At 39.5% G+C, this 15,977-nt stretch overlaps 1 long non-coding RNA gene across 1 annotated transcript; it reads right to left on the reverse strand.

The window, feature by feature from the left end:
* Positions 1-765: 765 nt before the first annotated feature.
* Positions 766-1,933, reverse strand: LOC144281707 (uncharacterized). Its single transcript, XR_013350130.1, has 3 exons — positions 1,621-1,933; positions 1,155-1,336; positions 766-876 (listed from the first exon to the last, which is right to left on the reverse strand). It is a non-coding gene; the product is annotated as an uncharacterized LOC144281707 (long non-coding RNA).
* Between the last annotated feature and the right edge of the window lie 14,044 nt (positions 1,934-15,977).

Consider the following 15,977-nt stretch of genomic DNA (forward strand, 5'->3'; position numbering starts at 1 on the left):
AATACAGGGAGATTTCATATTCAGAGTTATTTTGGGGTTTTATCTCCTCTTCTTTAAAAAAGCCCATTGTGACTGAATTGGGCTTTTTTATCCCTTGTATGTAAAATAGATAAAAGGAAAATGAGGTCATTTTGTGGCAATAAAATCAAACATGTAATCAGGGAAAAGATTAGAGAGCATTTTACAGTGAAATTGTTGGTTGCCTTGGAGTATTAAAAGTCATCACACTTCCAACATCTATTAATAAAATATGAGAAATTATAAAAAAAAAAGATCTTACTATAATTTATGTACAAATGTCTGTGTCTGTGTGCTGTTTTTTTGTAAAGTGAATTAGCAAATTGCCACGTAAAATTTGGATACGGGCAGAAGCCATGCTTAATTTGCATATCAAATTAAGGTATGATGAGAAAGGAACAGATGATGACTGTGTTTCTGTTTTGATTTTAAATGTTTGCAAATGTGCGACTCTATATTGCTCCTTATTTGTATGTATTTTCAATAGATTTAAACTTAGAAATAAATCAGCTAATGAAGCCATCTAATGAAGGGAAAAGAAAGTCTAATTTCTAAACATGCCAACGTGCTTGTGCAGTATAAACAATCAACGTGGATTATTTTGGCTAAAACAACTATATTTTGAGGAAATACGGGCTTGGAATCTCTTTCACGCTGACCTTAGAATTTATTTCATTTTATTCGGTTTTGTAGCTCTAAAACCGTAGTTTTTTTTTGTAGCTCCTGTAGTCTAGCTCAGGACGCTCACTTACCCACCTACCCAGAAAATATTTGCTGAGCTTCTCTCGCATGTCAAGCGTTGTCCCGTAGACTAGGAAGTTTTACGAAAAACAAATAGCAGATGTGGAGCAAAGTCTTCTGGTTTCCCGGGCATTCAGCACAGGCGTGTCGGTGGCGGAAGAAATGCGTGAGCTGAGGGTCTGAAGCAAACCCCTCTTCCCGTGCCCTCCTATCTGCAGTGACAGCAGCCTCTAGCATCAGCGACCGACCCACTTGTTCCCCCCGGTAGAGGTGTCACCTCGTCACAGGCACCTGAGGCTCCTGCAAATTGTACTCTGGCACTAACACGTCAGCTAATTCCGAGCTCTATCCCTCTCCTCGTTCACTTATTCCCTAAATCTTTACCAGCCACTTACTCTGTTGGGGCCTTGGAATCCATGTCACTGTGGATTGCGGTGACAGAGGCCGGCTGGCTCTGAGGACCCGGCGGGGTTCCCAGGAGTGGCCGAGGGGGTCCTTGGCTTCCCACATGAGGGGAATCCAACACAAGTGAGGAAGTGAAAGCAGAGTTTACTGAGCTGTGCAAGTGACAGAGCGTCTGGGAAAGCAAGAAAAGGGAAAGTGAGTCTCATCAGTACTTGGGGGTGAGAGTTCATCCTGGGAAGGAGTCTGGGGTACGTGCTCCTTCAGGAATCCAGGGTAGGGTCGGGTCAAAGGCGGGTGCAGTTGAACAAGTGTTGCTCCATAGGTCACTGAGCAGGTGGGGGGGGGGGGTATGGATGCCAGTGTCCACTGAGGATTATCTAAAGCTAATGCTCTGGAACCTATTTGGGATCCAGTTCTTTTTTGATGTCGTCAGATGTTTGGGGGCCCGGGGCAAACCTCAGAATGATTAGCGTCCTTGCTTCCCTCTTGGAGCAGGACCTGAGCCGCTTCGGTTTCCTTAGATGCAAGGAGAAACCCAGAGTGAGTGAACGGGGTCTAGCGGAGAAATAGGAGAAATGGGGTCTTTCTATAAAACGGAGTCCCCGCAGTTCCCTATTTCAACAGGGTTCAGTAAAGGGCACACGCTTGGGGCAAGTATCTTGAAGCATACTGAGTATTGAAGAAAAAATGTAGGGAATTACGGAAAACTCAAGTAACCTTGAGGGTACAACGAGAACAGGGCCTGAAAACGAGCTGGAGTCAGCCGGGGGAGAATCGGCAGGTGCTGGCTGGTGACCGGGCGACAGAGAACTCCCCGAGGAACAGCACATACGAAACACCTTAAAAAATGATTCCAGGTGGCAACAATCCCCCGCCACACGGTGGCCATGAGGTTCCCCTTCGCCAAACCAGCACGTGTCCTACCTCTAAGGCGCTGAATCTGTTTGGCTGTAAATGTTTCATGCAAATTTTCGACACAATATGCAGCACGGTGCCTATTTTCACAATTGTTTTTTGTTTTTTTTTAAGGTTCTAGGAACACTCACACCATTATATAATTGGTAGCAGTTGCCGGAGTTTAAATGATTAGAAAAAAAAAAAAAAAAAAAAAGTTCTGAGCCTGTGATTCCGGGTCGGATTTCAGGGTGCGGATGGCGTCCACCGTGGTGATCGGAAAATACTAAAAGGTCATTATGTGCACGCTCAGGGGCAGCAGACAAGTCACTGCACGTTTTGCTGCACCGTCTACTGGGCCCGTCACCTTCGCAAACACATGAAGAACCACTGTCGTAAACAAATAGTTTCTTATTTTCCTGAGCTTTTATAAACAGACAAAACTTTGTTTTAGAAAAGCCCCCCCCCTCTTCATGTTTTCTTGAAGCTAATGTCTCACTACAACCAAGCACCCCCGGGTGGCCTTGGACCAGGGGTGCAAACTCCACATGCAGCGGCCTCGGCCAGGGAACGGCCAATCCCTGGGGGGATCAACACCGGGCCCAACTGGGCCGAGAACCAGACTTTGTTTTTTTTATTTTTTATTTATTTCATTTATTTTTTATAGGTGTTCAATTTGCCAACATCAGAATAACACCCAGTGCTCATCCCGCCAAGTGCCCCCTCCCAGTGCCCGTCACCCCATCACCCCCACCCCCCGCCCTCCTCCCCTTCCACCCCCCTAATTCGTTCCCCAGAGTTAGGAGTCTTCATGGTCTGTCTCCCTTTCTGAGATTTCCCACTCATTTTTAGACAAATGTCCTGCCTCAGCTGCTCCCGATTCCCTACGGGACCCTAAGCACAAGACTGTCCTTAGCACCCACCTGGCAGGTGCACTTGGGGGGCAACAGTGGGCAGCTGTCGCCTTGCAGACCCGGCCCTCGGGGTCTGGGTAACCACAGTGTTGCAGCCAGGTCTGCTATTCCCGCCAGGCTTTTTCTTTATTTCCATCTCTCCTCCCCTGTCCCCTCCCCCCTCCTTTTTCTTCTCCCCTCCCCTCCCCTCCCTTCTACTCTCTTCCCTGCCTCTCCTCTTTTCTCCTCTCCTCTCCCTCCCCTCCCCTCTCCCCTCCCCTCTCCGCTCCTCTCCCCTCCCCTCCTCTCTGCTCCTCTCCTCTCCCCTCTCTTCCACCTCCTCTCCCTCCCCTCCCATCCCCTCCTCTCCTCTCCTCTCCACTCCCCTCACTTCTCCCCTCCTCTCTCCCCTCCTGTCTCTGCTCCTCTCCCCTCCCCTCCTCTCCCTCCCCTCCCCTCCTTTCCCCTCCTCTCCTCTCCTCTCTTCTCCTCCCCTCCCCTCTCTTATCCTCCCCTCCTTTCCTCTCCTCTCCCCTCTCCTCTCCCCTCCCCTCTCCCCTCCCCTCTCTGCTCCTCTCCCCTCTCCGCTCCTCTCCCTTCCCCTCCTCTCTGCTCCTCTCCTCTCCTCTCTTCTCATCTCCCTTCCCCTCCCCTCTCTTATCCTCCCCTCCTTTCCTCTCCTCTCCCCTCCTCTCCTCCCCCCCTCTCTTCCCCCCCTCCCTCCCCTCCCCTCCCCTCCTCTCCCTCCTCTCCTCTCCCCTCCCCTCTCCCCTCCCCTCCCCTCCCTCCCCTTCCCTCCTCTCCTCTCCTTTTTATTCATAATGCCAGGCACCCTGCTATTACTACCTTTTTTAGAAAAGGCTCTCAGAAACTTTTAGAAAGCGACAAGCCCCTGTATTATCCCCGGAGCTGTTGTCTGCCGTCCACATGGACAAAGGGAGTTTGAGTGTTGAGTGTGGGAAGAGAACAAAGAACACTTTGCTTCTTGCATACTCTGCAGGCTTGACCCCCGGAGAGACAAATTGGAAGACATTAGGCCGCTTATCTATAATATCGCATAAATACATGCTAATATTATCTCCAAATCATCATATAGTAGTAGGCTTTCAGCTGTTTGAGGTATTTTTACAAATAAAAATTACCTGTTAGCACTTGGGACCTGGAAGCCTGCACCCTCTCTGTTGCCTGGTTGCAGGGGCTTTATTATAAACGGAAGGTTTTCTTGTAAAGATTCTGCAAAGCCGTGACGGTTGCAGCAGGTCTCCACTTGTCAAGGTATTATAGCTGTTACTTATAAGGCTAAATATTCGATGAATTCCTCGACTTCCTTACTGCAATTAAAATATATAGCGGTGAAAGGAGGGGAAGATGCGAAATATTGAGTCCAGTCAGCAGTTCTGTGATGGTTCATATCAGTGATTACTCACCTTCATCAAATCACAGAATATTTGGCAGCGTTTCCTTTTTTTTTAAATGCGAACTTGAGGGATCCCTGGGTGGTGCAGCGGTTTGGCGCCTGCCTTTGGCCCAGGGCGGGATCCTGGAGACCCGGGATCGAATCCCACATCGGGCTCCTGGTGCATGGAGCCTGCTTCTCCCTCTGCCTCTGTCTCTGCCTCTCTCTCTCTCTCTCTCTCTGTGTGCCTATCATAAATAAATAAAAAAAAAAATAAAAAAAAATAAAAATAAAATGCGATCTTGATTTTTTTAAGAGTTAAAAAATAAAACAAATCACACCAAAAATAATGTTGTAAGAATATATAGTGTGACATATTATATATAATATGTATAATATGTTTATAAAATATATTATATAATATAATACACATATGTAATATATTATGTATATAATATGTCACACACTGTATTTAATAGACTTTAAAATGTTATCTTTCATCTTTTTGAGAAGTGGGATCATCTTAAACAATTAGCTCTGCTCTTTTTCTAAAAATAAACCACCTTTATTTTTTAGAGTAGTTTTAGGTTTACGGAAAACTTTGGAAGATAGTGATGGAGTTTCCATATACCCCCACAAAGCTCCCCCTATTAACATTTTATATTACTACAGTACATTTATCACAAATAATAAACCAATAATGATACATGATTATTAAGTAAGGCCTACATTTTTATTCAGATTTCTTCAGTTTTTACCTAATACTCCATCCACAGCGCCGCATACATTTAGTAGCCACAAGTCCTTAGGCTCCTGGAGGCCCTGAAGGTCCCTCAGACTTTCCTTGATTCTGATGACCTGGACAATTCTGTGGAGTGCTGATGCCATACTCTGTAAAAAGTCTCTCTATTGAGATTTTTCTATTATTTTTTTCATGATTAGAATGGGATTATGGGTTTTGGGGCGAACGATCATAAAGTACATTTCTTGTCCCATGATATCAGGGGCACCTATTATCTAACAGATAAATAGGTCTAATAGACTTATCACTAGTGATGTTGGTCTTGACCACGTGGTAAAGGGTATTTATTAGGTTTCTCCACTGTAAAGTCATTCCCCACCCTTTGTTCATACTCCACTCTTTAGAAGAGTGTCGTTGCAGGCAGTTTACTTTGGGGAGTTACGCTCTCCCTCCATGAGAGCAGAATATATAAATTATGTCAAAATCGTCTGCAAATGGAAATCTCTTCCATTTTTAAATTTAATCTTTCAAACATTTTATATCAGTGCGCATTCATGGATGTTTATATTTTGGGGTATCATCCAGAACCACTTTATATATTTGGTTGGTCGTATTTTTCAAGGTTTGACTCTTCAGTGGGAGCTCTTCAGTTGGCTCTTGCATTTTTTTTTTTTGATATTCCTTCATTATTGTGGCTTTTTTTTTTTTTTTCTAGCACCTCCTTACTTTCTGGCATTGCAAGGTGTCCCAGGATTATATTTATCTGTGACAGTCTTTAAAATCAGCCATTTCTCCAAATAGCCCTAATTTTGTTTCTTCATTCACCAATTAATTTTTAAGACAAAGCCCATACTGAATCATGCAGATTCAACTCATCTATGTTTATTATTGTGTAGTATTCCATTATATATATGTATATATAATGTGTATATATATATACACACACATATATATATAGAATGTTCTATGTGTCCCTTTATTTTATAATATCGAGGTTATTGAGAAACAATTGTGCAATAACTATTGTTGAAAATAAGATTTGGGGGGTACCAGGGTGGCTCAGTAGGTTAAGGTGTCTGCCTTCAGCTCAGGTCATAATCCCAGGGTGTTGGGATTGAGTTTTTGTCCAGCTCCTTCTCACCATAGAATCTGTTTCTCCCTCAACCTCTGCCCCCACCTGTCGCTTGTGCTCTCTCTCTAATAAATAAGTAAATAGAATCTTTAAAAAAATAAAATAAGATTTTGAGTAAATAGAATCTTTAAAAAATAAGATTTTGAGTAGATATGAAAGTTCCTTCAAATTATAAATTTAAGAGTGAAATTCCTGGGTCAGGAGGCCTAGCCATTTTTGATTTTACTAGAAACTGTGTCACTGCATCACAGAAAGTTTACACTGATGTTTCCTCTTTTAGCAGAGCCCTAAGACTTCATCCTTCTGGCATTTGTAGACTTTTTTGGTAATCTGATGTGTGAAAAGTTGTGTCATTGTTATTTTCTTTTGCATTTCTCCAATTGCTGGTTGTTAAACACCTCTGCATACGTATTTCAACAATCCCTGCTTTTCCTCTATAATGATGGTCACAAAAGTTTATCTAAATGTTTACTAACAGTTACAAAATTTCACTTCTGAAATACAAATATTTAAAATAACTAGAAATTCTTGGGGTGCGTGGGTGGCTCAGTGGGTAAGTGTCTGCCTTTGGCTTAGGTCATGATCCCAGGTTATTGGGATCCAGCCTGGCCTTGAGCCTAGCACCCGACTCCCTGCTGGGGGCCTGCTTCTCCTTCGCCCACTACCCCTGCTGCTGCACTTTCTCTCACTCTCTCTCTTTCACTCCCTCTCAAATAAATAAATCTTTTAAAATATCTAGAAATTCCTACTGTGTGTGGCATACGGTTGGAATCAATATTTATTCTTTTCAATTTGGAAATCCAGTTGTCTCAATGCTGTTTATTTTATCATCAATGTTTTCATGCTGATCTGCAGGTACCAAGTGTCCATATACGTTTGTCTGTTCGGGAGCTCTTTGCCATACTTATCAGTATACAACATAATGATATCAATACAGTTTTAAAATAAATCTCAATAATTCATTTTCCCCTCCAATTATCTTGTCTGTTCCTAGATTTTTTTCCTCTATTTTTCTTAGAATTAACTTTTTTCAAGTACTATTTTATACCTACATATTGATTGGATCTGCAACCTAATTATGAAACTTGAATGATAATATTGTTTTTACAATATTTCATTAGTTATTTATTGCTGTATAACGAATTACCACTAACTCAACAGCTTAAAATGATACCCATTTATTTGCTTCCATTTCTGCAGGTCAGAAATCAGTCCAGCGTATCTGGGTTTGTTTCTCAAGCGATCTCAAAATTGAAATCAAGGGAGTGTTCAGGATGATTTATTTTTCTGGAGGCTCTGGAGGAAATCTGCCTCCAGTTGATTTTTGTGGTTGGAAGAAGTAAATGTGTTGAGGTTGTAACATGGAGGTCCCCATTTTCTTGCGGGCAGTCAGCCAGGCTGGGCCTTAGAACCTACCTCTGTTCCTTGCCCCATAGCACCCACTAACTTCAAGACAGTAATGGTTTATCAAATACTTCTCACACTTCAAGTTTCTGACTTCTTAGCTTTGATCTCTAGGCACAAATTTAAAGAGTATATATGATTAGCCCGTTTGGAAAATACCCCTAACTTAAAATCAGTTGATTTGGGACCAAAATCAGCCCAATGATTTGGGACCTTAACTGCATCTGAAAAATCACTTCACATCCTTAAATTGTATCTAGTCTAAATAAGATTAGTTTAGTTCAAATATATATGTCCATATTGTTGTCCTCGGGATGCTTCAAGTCAGCTGTGCCAAGACTCCAGAAGTCCAGAGTCATAGGGTAACTCGTGTTGAGATGAAGATTCAGCGGCGGAAACAAGTGTATGTGTGCATATACAAGCACGCACACACGCACACACGCAACCGGAGCCTTAGATGACTCTGCTTACTCTTGAGATATAAAGATATCACCCAAACAGACGAGGTCAGGTGACTAGTCTGTTGCCATCACTTACAAAGCACAAGATCCATAGAACTTTGGAATATTTATCTCAAAAGCACTTGCACTGACCTTGGGTTTGCCTCCCATGGGTAACTGCTTGCTCCACTGGGCTAATAATGTGCATATTCTGCATAAAGCCATTCTTTGCATGCAATCATTTGCTGTCTCCCATATCACTGGGAGCCAGTAGGAGAGAATTAGGGAGATGATAAAAGTCTGGAGTGATAGAAATATGTGAAGGATCCCATCTTTCTTTTTTTTTTTTTTTCGTCCAATCTGATTCTCTCAGGCATTTGGGAATATTGACTTTTATCATTTGTCAAGAGGTAGATAAAGTCACGTTGAAGGTGTTGCCTCCTTCTGACGATCCGTCATGGCTCCAGCCTGAGCCTACGCTTGTTACTTTACGTCGTCTCGTAATATTTCCAAGTTCAGACATTTGGCTAGGTGACTCAGGGTGACTCATAAGCACCGTACTGCTTGTCATCACTCTGACGTGGTACAAAATAAATGAAATCTAAGTACTGAAAACCGTGTGAGTGAAGAATATGCCTCCAATTTCTGGATACTCGCCAAGGTGACCACCCAAGGAAGGAGCTGGTAGCTATGATAGGTCAAGAAATAGCTGTTTGCTAAAAACCGGAAGAGCCAGAGAAAGACAGTTGTACATATTTTTACTGTCTTGCATTTCGATTATTCCACGAAGATTGTCACCCAGATTCCCCTGGATTTGTTGGTCTATCCTCACAGAGGCTTTTTCTTTTGTTTATTTTTATTATTATTTTTTAATAAATCTATTTTTTATTGGTGTTCAATTTGTCAACATACAGAATAACACCCACTGCTCATCCCATCAAGTGCCCACCTCAGTGCCCGCCACCCCGTCACCCCCAAGGCTGACTTTTTCTACTATTTTGTGATACTGTATTTTCCTTAGATATCAAATGAAGCAGGGGAGGAGCTGTAGCCATTCCAATATTTTTTAAAGACTCAGCTCTGCTTGTAGGTCTTGCCAGCTTCCTGGGATACTACATTAGGTGGTGGCATCCTTTCCTCTGAATCGAACCAATGCCAAAAATAGTCTCCCGATTTCTAAAGTAAGCACACCAGGCTGGACAGATCGCCCACCATATTGGATGACAAGACTTTCCTGGATTTTGGAGGCAGTTTGGGAGGATTCTGAGGTCGATCACTCAGCCATTCCAAGCTGTTTAGGGCTACCTTCCAGGCTCTCATCACTACCCTCTGGCACTTACGTGAAAAAACAAACTTCCCATAAAATAGTGATCCCAGTACGATATAGTACCAGATCTGACTGTGTGTCATATTACTGGAGAGCTTCAGGTATGAATCACAGCATTCATGCTCCTGTGTGCCTGTCATTGCATTCGCCTGGGTCCTTCGCACGGTGTGAGCAAGTGAATCTTGTAGCCCTAACGGGTTGACGTGACAGGGGATGACAGAGTGAGCTGTGATGCCGAGTCCCCCAGGTCAAAGAAGGGTTATAGACCGACAGGTAGTGGTTCCTTCATCCAAAGAGACTCACCTGCCAACTGTCATCTGTGAAAGGGGCTTGGCTCTTACAGAGGACAATAATTTGGAAGTACAACCCTTCTCTGCAGAAATCAGCAAAAGCCAAGAGCCGCAGTCCGTCAATCCTGGCCGAGGGCTCATGTGGCCCATCAGGACCGACAGCTTGTCTGTGCACCTGCAGCTGCAGGACTCGGCTGCAGCCCCCGACACCCCGGGAAGGGGTGGCTACCATCCCGGCCACTGCTGTAACGTGGGAGCCCAAGGACGGAAGCCAAGCTTCAGCTGTGAGCATAAGGCTCCGGCCAGCACAGCCTGGTCAGGCCAAAGGATCCGCTTGCCACCCATGACCATGCCGCTTAAAAAGCCCACAGCCCAAGGGCTAATGTCTTTCTCCTACATTCTGGAATCCAGGCCTGATAGATCCCGACAGATTCCAAATGCATCGCGCTGTAGTCATAAAACAGGGTCTTGTAACTTGTGTCCTCAAGAGCCTTTTAAAGAAAAGTGGGAAGTGAAAAACGCACCTGTTTCTGCTTCTGTTCTGAAGGGTTCTTTACGCTGTTGGGCCATTCCTCCTTATATCACTTTAGTGATACGCTGATAAAAATCCTAAAGGATTTTTCATCTATTCTGATACAACAGTGTTACTTTCTGATCTCCTTTTACTGTCTTTGTCAATTGTGAATTTTAATTTCTAAAACTTATTGAGATGATTTGGATAGTTATCCTATTTTTCCCAAAATATGGAAAATCTGTAGGAGGAACTAGTGGTCTCGATATTTTTGCCCAAACTCACTGAATATGCCATCCAGGGCTCACGGTATTATCTTACATTACTATTATAAATTAAATGTTGATTATTAAGATATCCGCAGCTTGGTAATTTATTTCTAGCATACCATTTGCCCCTCTATGTTTAAAAAATTAATATATTGCATGAAAATGTTTGATAATGATTTTTTTTTTTAAATTTGAGCATAGTTGTAACAACGTAACATTAACTTCAGGTACATAACAGTGACTCAACACGTTTGCACCTTATGCTAACCTCACCACAGGTGTGACTACTACCACTTGTCACCTGTAACGCTGTTAGACGCCACCGATTATATTCCGTGTGCTGCTCCTTTTATTCCCACGACCCGTCCGCTCTACAACTGGAAGCCTCTATCTCCCGTCCCCTTTTAACCATTTCGCCCATTCCCCCACCTGCAGGACCCAGCAATTCGTTCTCCATACTCATCGATGTTTCTCTGCTTTTTATTGATTCATTTCCTCTGCTTTTTCTTCCTTTTTCCCAGGTTCCACATGTAAGTGAAATCATCCAGTGTTTGTCTTTCACGTATTTCAATTAGCATACTACTAATAGGTACGTTCATGTTGTCACAACTGGAGAATGTCGTTCCTTTTGACGGCTGAGTAATATTCCTTTGTACGCATGTGTGTGCGCGTGCTGCCACAACTTCTTTGATTCACCTATTGATGGGCACTTTGGTTGCTTTCATATTTTGACCATTAGAAATAATACCGCAACAAACCTATGTTGGTGCGTATATCTTTTCAAATTAGTGTTTTCATTTTGTTTGAATAAATACCCAATAGTGGAATCATTGGATTATACGGTATTTCTGTTTTTATTTTTTTCAAGAATCCTCTATACTATTTCCCACAGCGTCTGTATCGGTTCACATTCCTACCAACAGTGTATGAACACTGTATACTCGTTGCATAAGTTCTTTATATATTTTAGGTTTCAACTCCTTATCCAATACGTCATTTGCAAATATCTTTGTTCCTTCAGTAGGTTGCCTTTTGGTGTGTTGATGGTTTCCTTTTCTGTGAAAAACTATTTTATATTGGTCTAGTCAGTCCCACTTGTTTGTTTCTTTATATTGGTTCCCTTGCCTTAGGGGACTTATCTAGAGAAATTTTTACAAGAAACTACTATCTGTGTCCTATTGTAGGAGAATTATGTTCTCAGGTCTCATATTTAGGTACTTAATACATTTTGAGTTTACTGTTATGTTTAGAATAAGAAAGCAGTTCAATTTCATTGTTTTGTGTGTAGCTGTCAGTTTTGCCAGCATCACTTATTAAAGAAATTGCCTTTTCCCTATTGCATACCCTGCCTCCTTTGTCACAGGTTAATTAACCATATAAGAGTGGGTCTATCTCTGGGCTCTCTCTTCGGTTCCACTGAATAATGTGTCTATTTATGTGCTGGCACCACATTGTTTTGATTATTACAGTTTGTGGATATCTCGAAATCTGGAATTATGATATATCCAGCTTTGTTCTTTCTCAGGCTGGTTTTGGCTATCGAGCATCTTTTGCAGTTCTAAATAAATTTTAAAATCATTTGTTCTAGTTTTATGAAAAAAAATGTTGGTATTTTGACAGGGATTTCGTTGAATCTGTAGATTGCTTTAGGCGTTATGAACATTTTAACAACATTAATCCTTCTAATCTGTGAGCATGGAATATCTCCTGGTTCGTTTATGTCATCTTTAATTTCTTTCATCAATATTTTATAGTATTTATTTATTTATTTATTTTAATATTTTATAGTTTTAAGAGCACAGGTCTTTCTCCTTCTTAAGTTTATTCTTATGTGTTTTATTCTTTTTGGTGTACTCATAAGTGGAATTGTTTTTTTTTTTTAATTTCCCTTTCTGCCATTCTATTATTAGAATATGGAAATACAAATTTTGTATCTTGCAACTTTACACAACTCATGTATTAGCTCTAATGATTTTTTTTTTTTTTTTTGGCAGAGTCTTTTGGGTTTTTTACAGATTGTGTCATATGTGCAAAGTGAAAACTTTTACATCCTCCTTTCCAATTTAATTTGGATGTCTTTAATTTCTTATCTGATTGCTATGGCTAGGACTTCCAGACTATGTTGAATAAAAATTGCAAGAGTGGACATCTTTATCTTATTCCTGATATTAGAGGAAAAACTTTCAGATTTTTATCATTGAGTATGTTCCTGACTATGGATTTTTCACATATGGCTCTTATTATCTTGGGGTACGTTCCCTTTAAAGCCACTTTTTTTGAGGAATTTTATTATGAATGGATGTTGAATTTTGTCAAATCCTTTTTCTACATATATTGAGATGATCATATGAATTTATCATATATATCATGTTGTTTGATTCACAAATATTGAACTATCCTTGCATCCCAGAAATAATTCCCAGTTGATCTTGGTGAACGATCCTTTTAGTGCATTGTTGAATGCAGTTTGCTAATATTTTGTTGAGGATTTTTTTGCATCTATGTTCATCAGGAATGTTGGCCTGTGGCTTGACTTTTTTTTTTTTTTTTTTTTTTTTGTGGTGTCTTATCTCATTTTAATAACAAAGTGATACTGGCCTTGTTGAATGTATTTGGAAGCTTTCCTCTCTCAGGTCTTAATTCTTCTTTAAATCTTTGATAGAATTCACCTGTGAATCTGTCTGGTTCTGGACCTTTGTTTTCTGGTAGTTTTTGATTACTGATTTAATTTTTTTACTAGCTATTGGTCTGTTTAAATTTTCTATTTCTTACTCAGTTTTGGAAGATTGTGTTTTTAGGAACTTATCCATTTCTCCTAGGTTGTCTATTTTGTTGGTATATTTTTTGTAGTATTACCTTATAATCTTTTGAATTTCTATGTTATGATCTTTAAAAATCTCTATTAAATGTAAATCTTGTCATTCTTCAAACTTAAAAAAATTGTTTACTTAGGACTTTTTTTAAACAAGTTTATCTGAAATCTACATCTATTTCATTTGAATTTTAAAAGAGCTAATTTTTAATTTTATACATCTTTTCCATTGTTTATTTTATATTAACATTTACTTAGATCTCAAGGTTTGCATTCTTCTATTTTCTTGGAAATTACTAATTCTTTTTTTTTTTCATATTCTGTCTTCCAGTTTTATATTTATTTTCAATATGATTGGATTTTTCCAATATTTCCAAGGTTGTGAATTTTTCTATAAATATTGTTTGGAATTTTATCCTGTATATTTTTAGTAGATAATATATTTTATTTTTACTTCTAAATATTTCATTATTTCTATTGTATTGTTTTTAATGCAAGTTAGACAGAAGTGATTTATTTTTTAAATTTTGGTAACTTTTAGATTTGATTTTTAATTTTATTGCACTATATTAATAGAACAGGTTCTTATGATCCTACTATTTGGAGTGTGAAACTTTATTTGTGTTTTTTTAATTGGTTCAATTAAAAAATAATGCCAAGTAGTACTAAAAACAGTTGCTTATTCTGTTTGGGGGAGTTCAGATTTTATATACATACATACTAAAAGTTTGTTAATTATCTCATGTATTATGTTTGCAATCCTAGCTATTTTTTATCTTTTTTATTTATTAATTTAGGAATGAGAAGTTTTAAAACTGTCAGGTATGGAAAACTGGCCGAATTCTCTTTACAATCTTAGGATTTTGTTACATATTTGGGATCATTTTTTTTTTTTTAATGTGGGGAATTAAAAAAAAATATTCCTGGTCCACAAAACTTTGACTGAAGATTTTCAGTGAACTGAGGTTAGGTACTTATGTTTTTATAAGTTCCCAAGTTGAAGGAACTCAAGATCTAACCATTATAGATTGGGCTTTTATTTCTTCTTTAGATTGTCTTATCCACATACATGATACTAAATATGATAAATCCACAGATACATATATTTCCAATTCATTTTTTTTTTTTTGCATTCTGGATATCCTACTATCTTGATATTTCTCTTCAGATGTTTCATAAACATCTCAGACTTAATATGTCCAAAACTGAACTACTGATACTTACTCCACCCAAATGCTCTACTTTTCAGTAAAGCATATTTATAGATAGCCAGTTGCTCAAAAGAAAATTCTGAAGTTCCTATTTGATGCACCAATCTCCTTTATCCATTTTCTCCATTTAAGAGCAAGTATCACTGTTTGTTTCTCTAGAATATGGCTTATATCTGCCCACATCTCTTCATTCATATTTCCTTCACACTAGCCCAAATCAAAATAATTCTCCCTTTGGACTATTGTGTTAACTTCATGCTGGTCTCTTAAATTCTGGAAAAAAAATGTTTTATGATACAAATTTTTATATATTTAATCCTTTATGTATAATCCTCTGATGAATTCCATAACAAATCCCTTATTATGATCCAGGTCTTATATTCTCCTCCTTTGTAATATTCAATATACCAGTTTCCTTTTATTTCTTCTTATGTATACTCCTAAAACCAAGGGTTGGTTCCTCTGCCTGGAATTCCCTTTTTCTCATAATAACCTTCACCCTTTGCAACTTCAAGCTCCCAGTTCTCCTCTATCTATATCCCATTGATCTAATTCTAAATTTCTTTATGCAAAATTTTCTCCCTCAACACTACACCAGTTCTGCTTATTTAATGATACTATAGCACTCTGAACTTCTCCTTCATAGAAGTCCTTGAGCTTGTAATTATTTATTCAATACCAGTGTTCCACACTGAACTGTGTGATCCAGGAGGCCAAGAATTCTGTTTACCTAATTTAATACTCTATTGCCAATGTCCAGCAGAGTGTCTGGCATGCAGTAGGTGATTTAAAAAAAAAATGAGATAAATAAGCAATAAACAGAGTATTCAAATGTTGGATGCACCATCTGATGCTAATAAAGGAAATACAGAATTTTGAGGATGGTGGAAAGATCCAGGATCAAAGTAGACAAAACTGTTAAGCTTCTTGTTTTATTTATTTTTTTTATTTTTTTATTTTTATTTTTTTTAATTTTTATTTATTCATGATAGTCACACGGAGAGAGAGAGAGAGAGGCAGAGACACAGGCAGAGGGAGAAGCAGGCTCCAAGCACCGGGAGCCCGATGTGGAATTCGATCCCGAGTCTCCAGGATCACGCCCTGGGCCAAAGGCAGGCGCCAAACCGCTGCGCCACCCAGGGATCCCAAGCTTCTTGTTTTAAGTAACATAAAACATACTTATCTACATTATGAGTATATGTTTATATCATGTATTTCAAACAGATAAAAATGTTAATCTGGTGTATTATATACAAAATCGTATATATACAGTGAATTGTGTGTGTGGTGTGTGTGTGTGTGTATGGGAACAAAGGCAGAGACAGAAATAGAGAAACAGATATAGGGGAAGAAACAGAGAAAAACTGACAAGAGACAAGAGAGAGAGATATTTTTAGATAGATTTTCAAAATTTACCAGGAGATACAATTACTGTATATATCTTTGATTTTTTCTGTAAAATGAAATTTAACAAGTATAATTGTTAGACCAA

This window comes from Canis aureus, chromosome 13 (assembly GCF_053574225.1).
Source record: "Canis aureus isolate CA01 chromosome 13, VMU_Caureus_v.1.0, whole genome shotgun sequence".
NCBI classification, from domain to species: domain Eukaryota; kingdom Metazoa; phylum Chordata; class Mammalia; order Carnivora; family Canidae; genus Canis; species Canis aureus.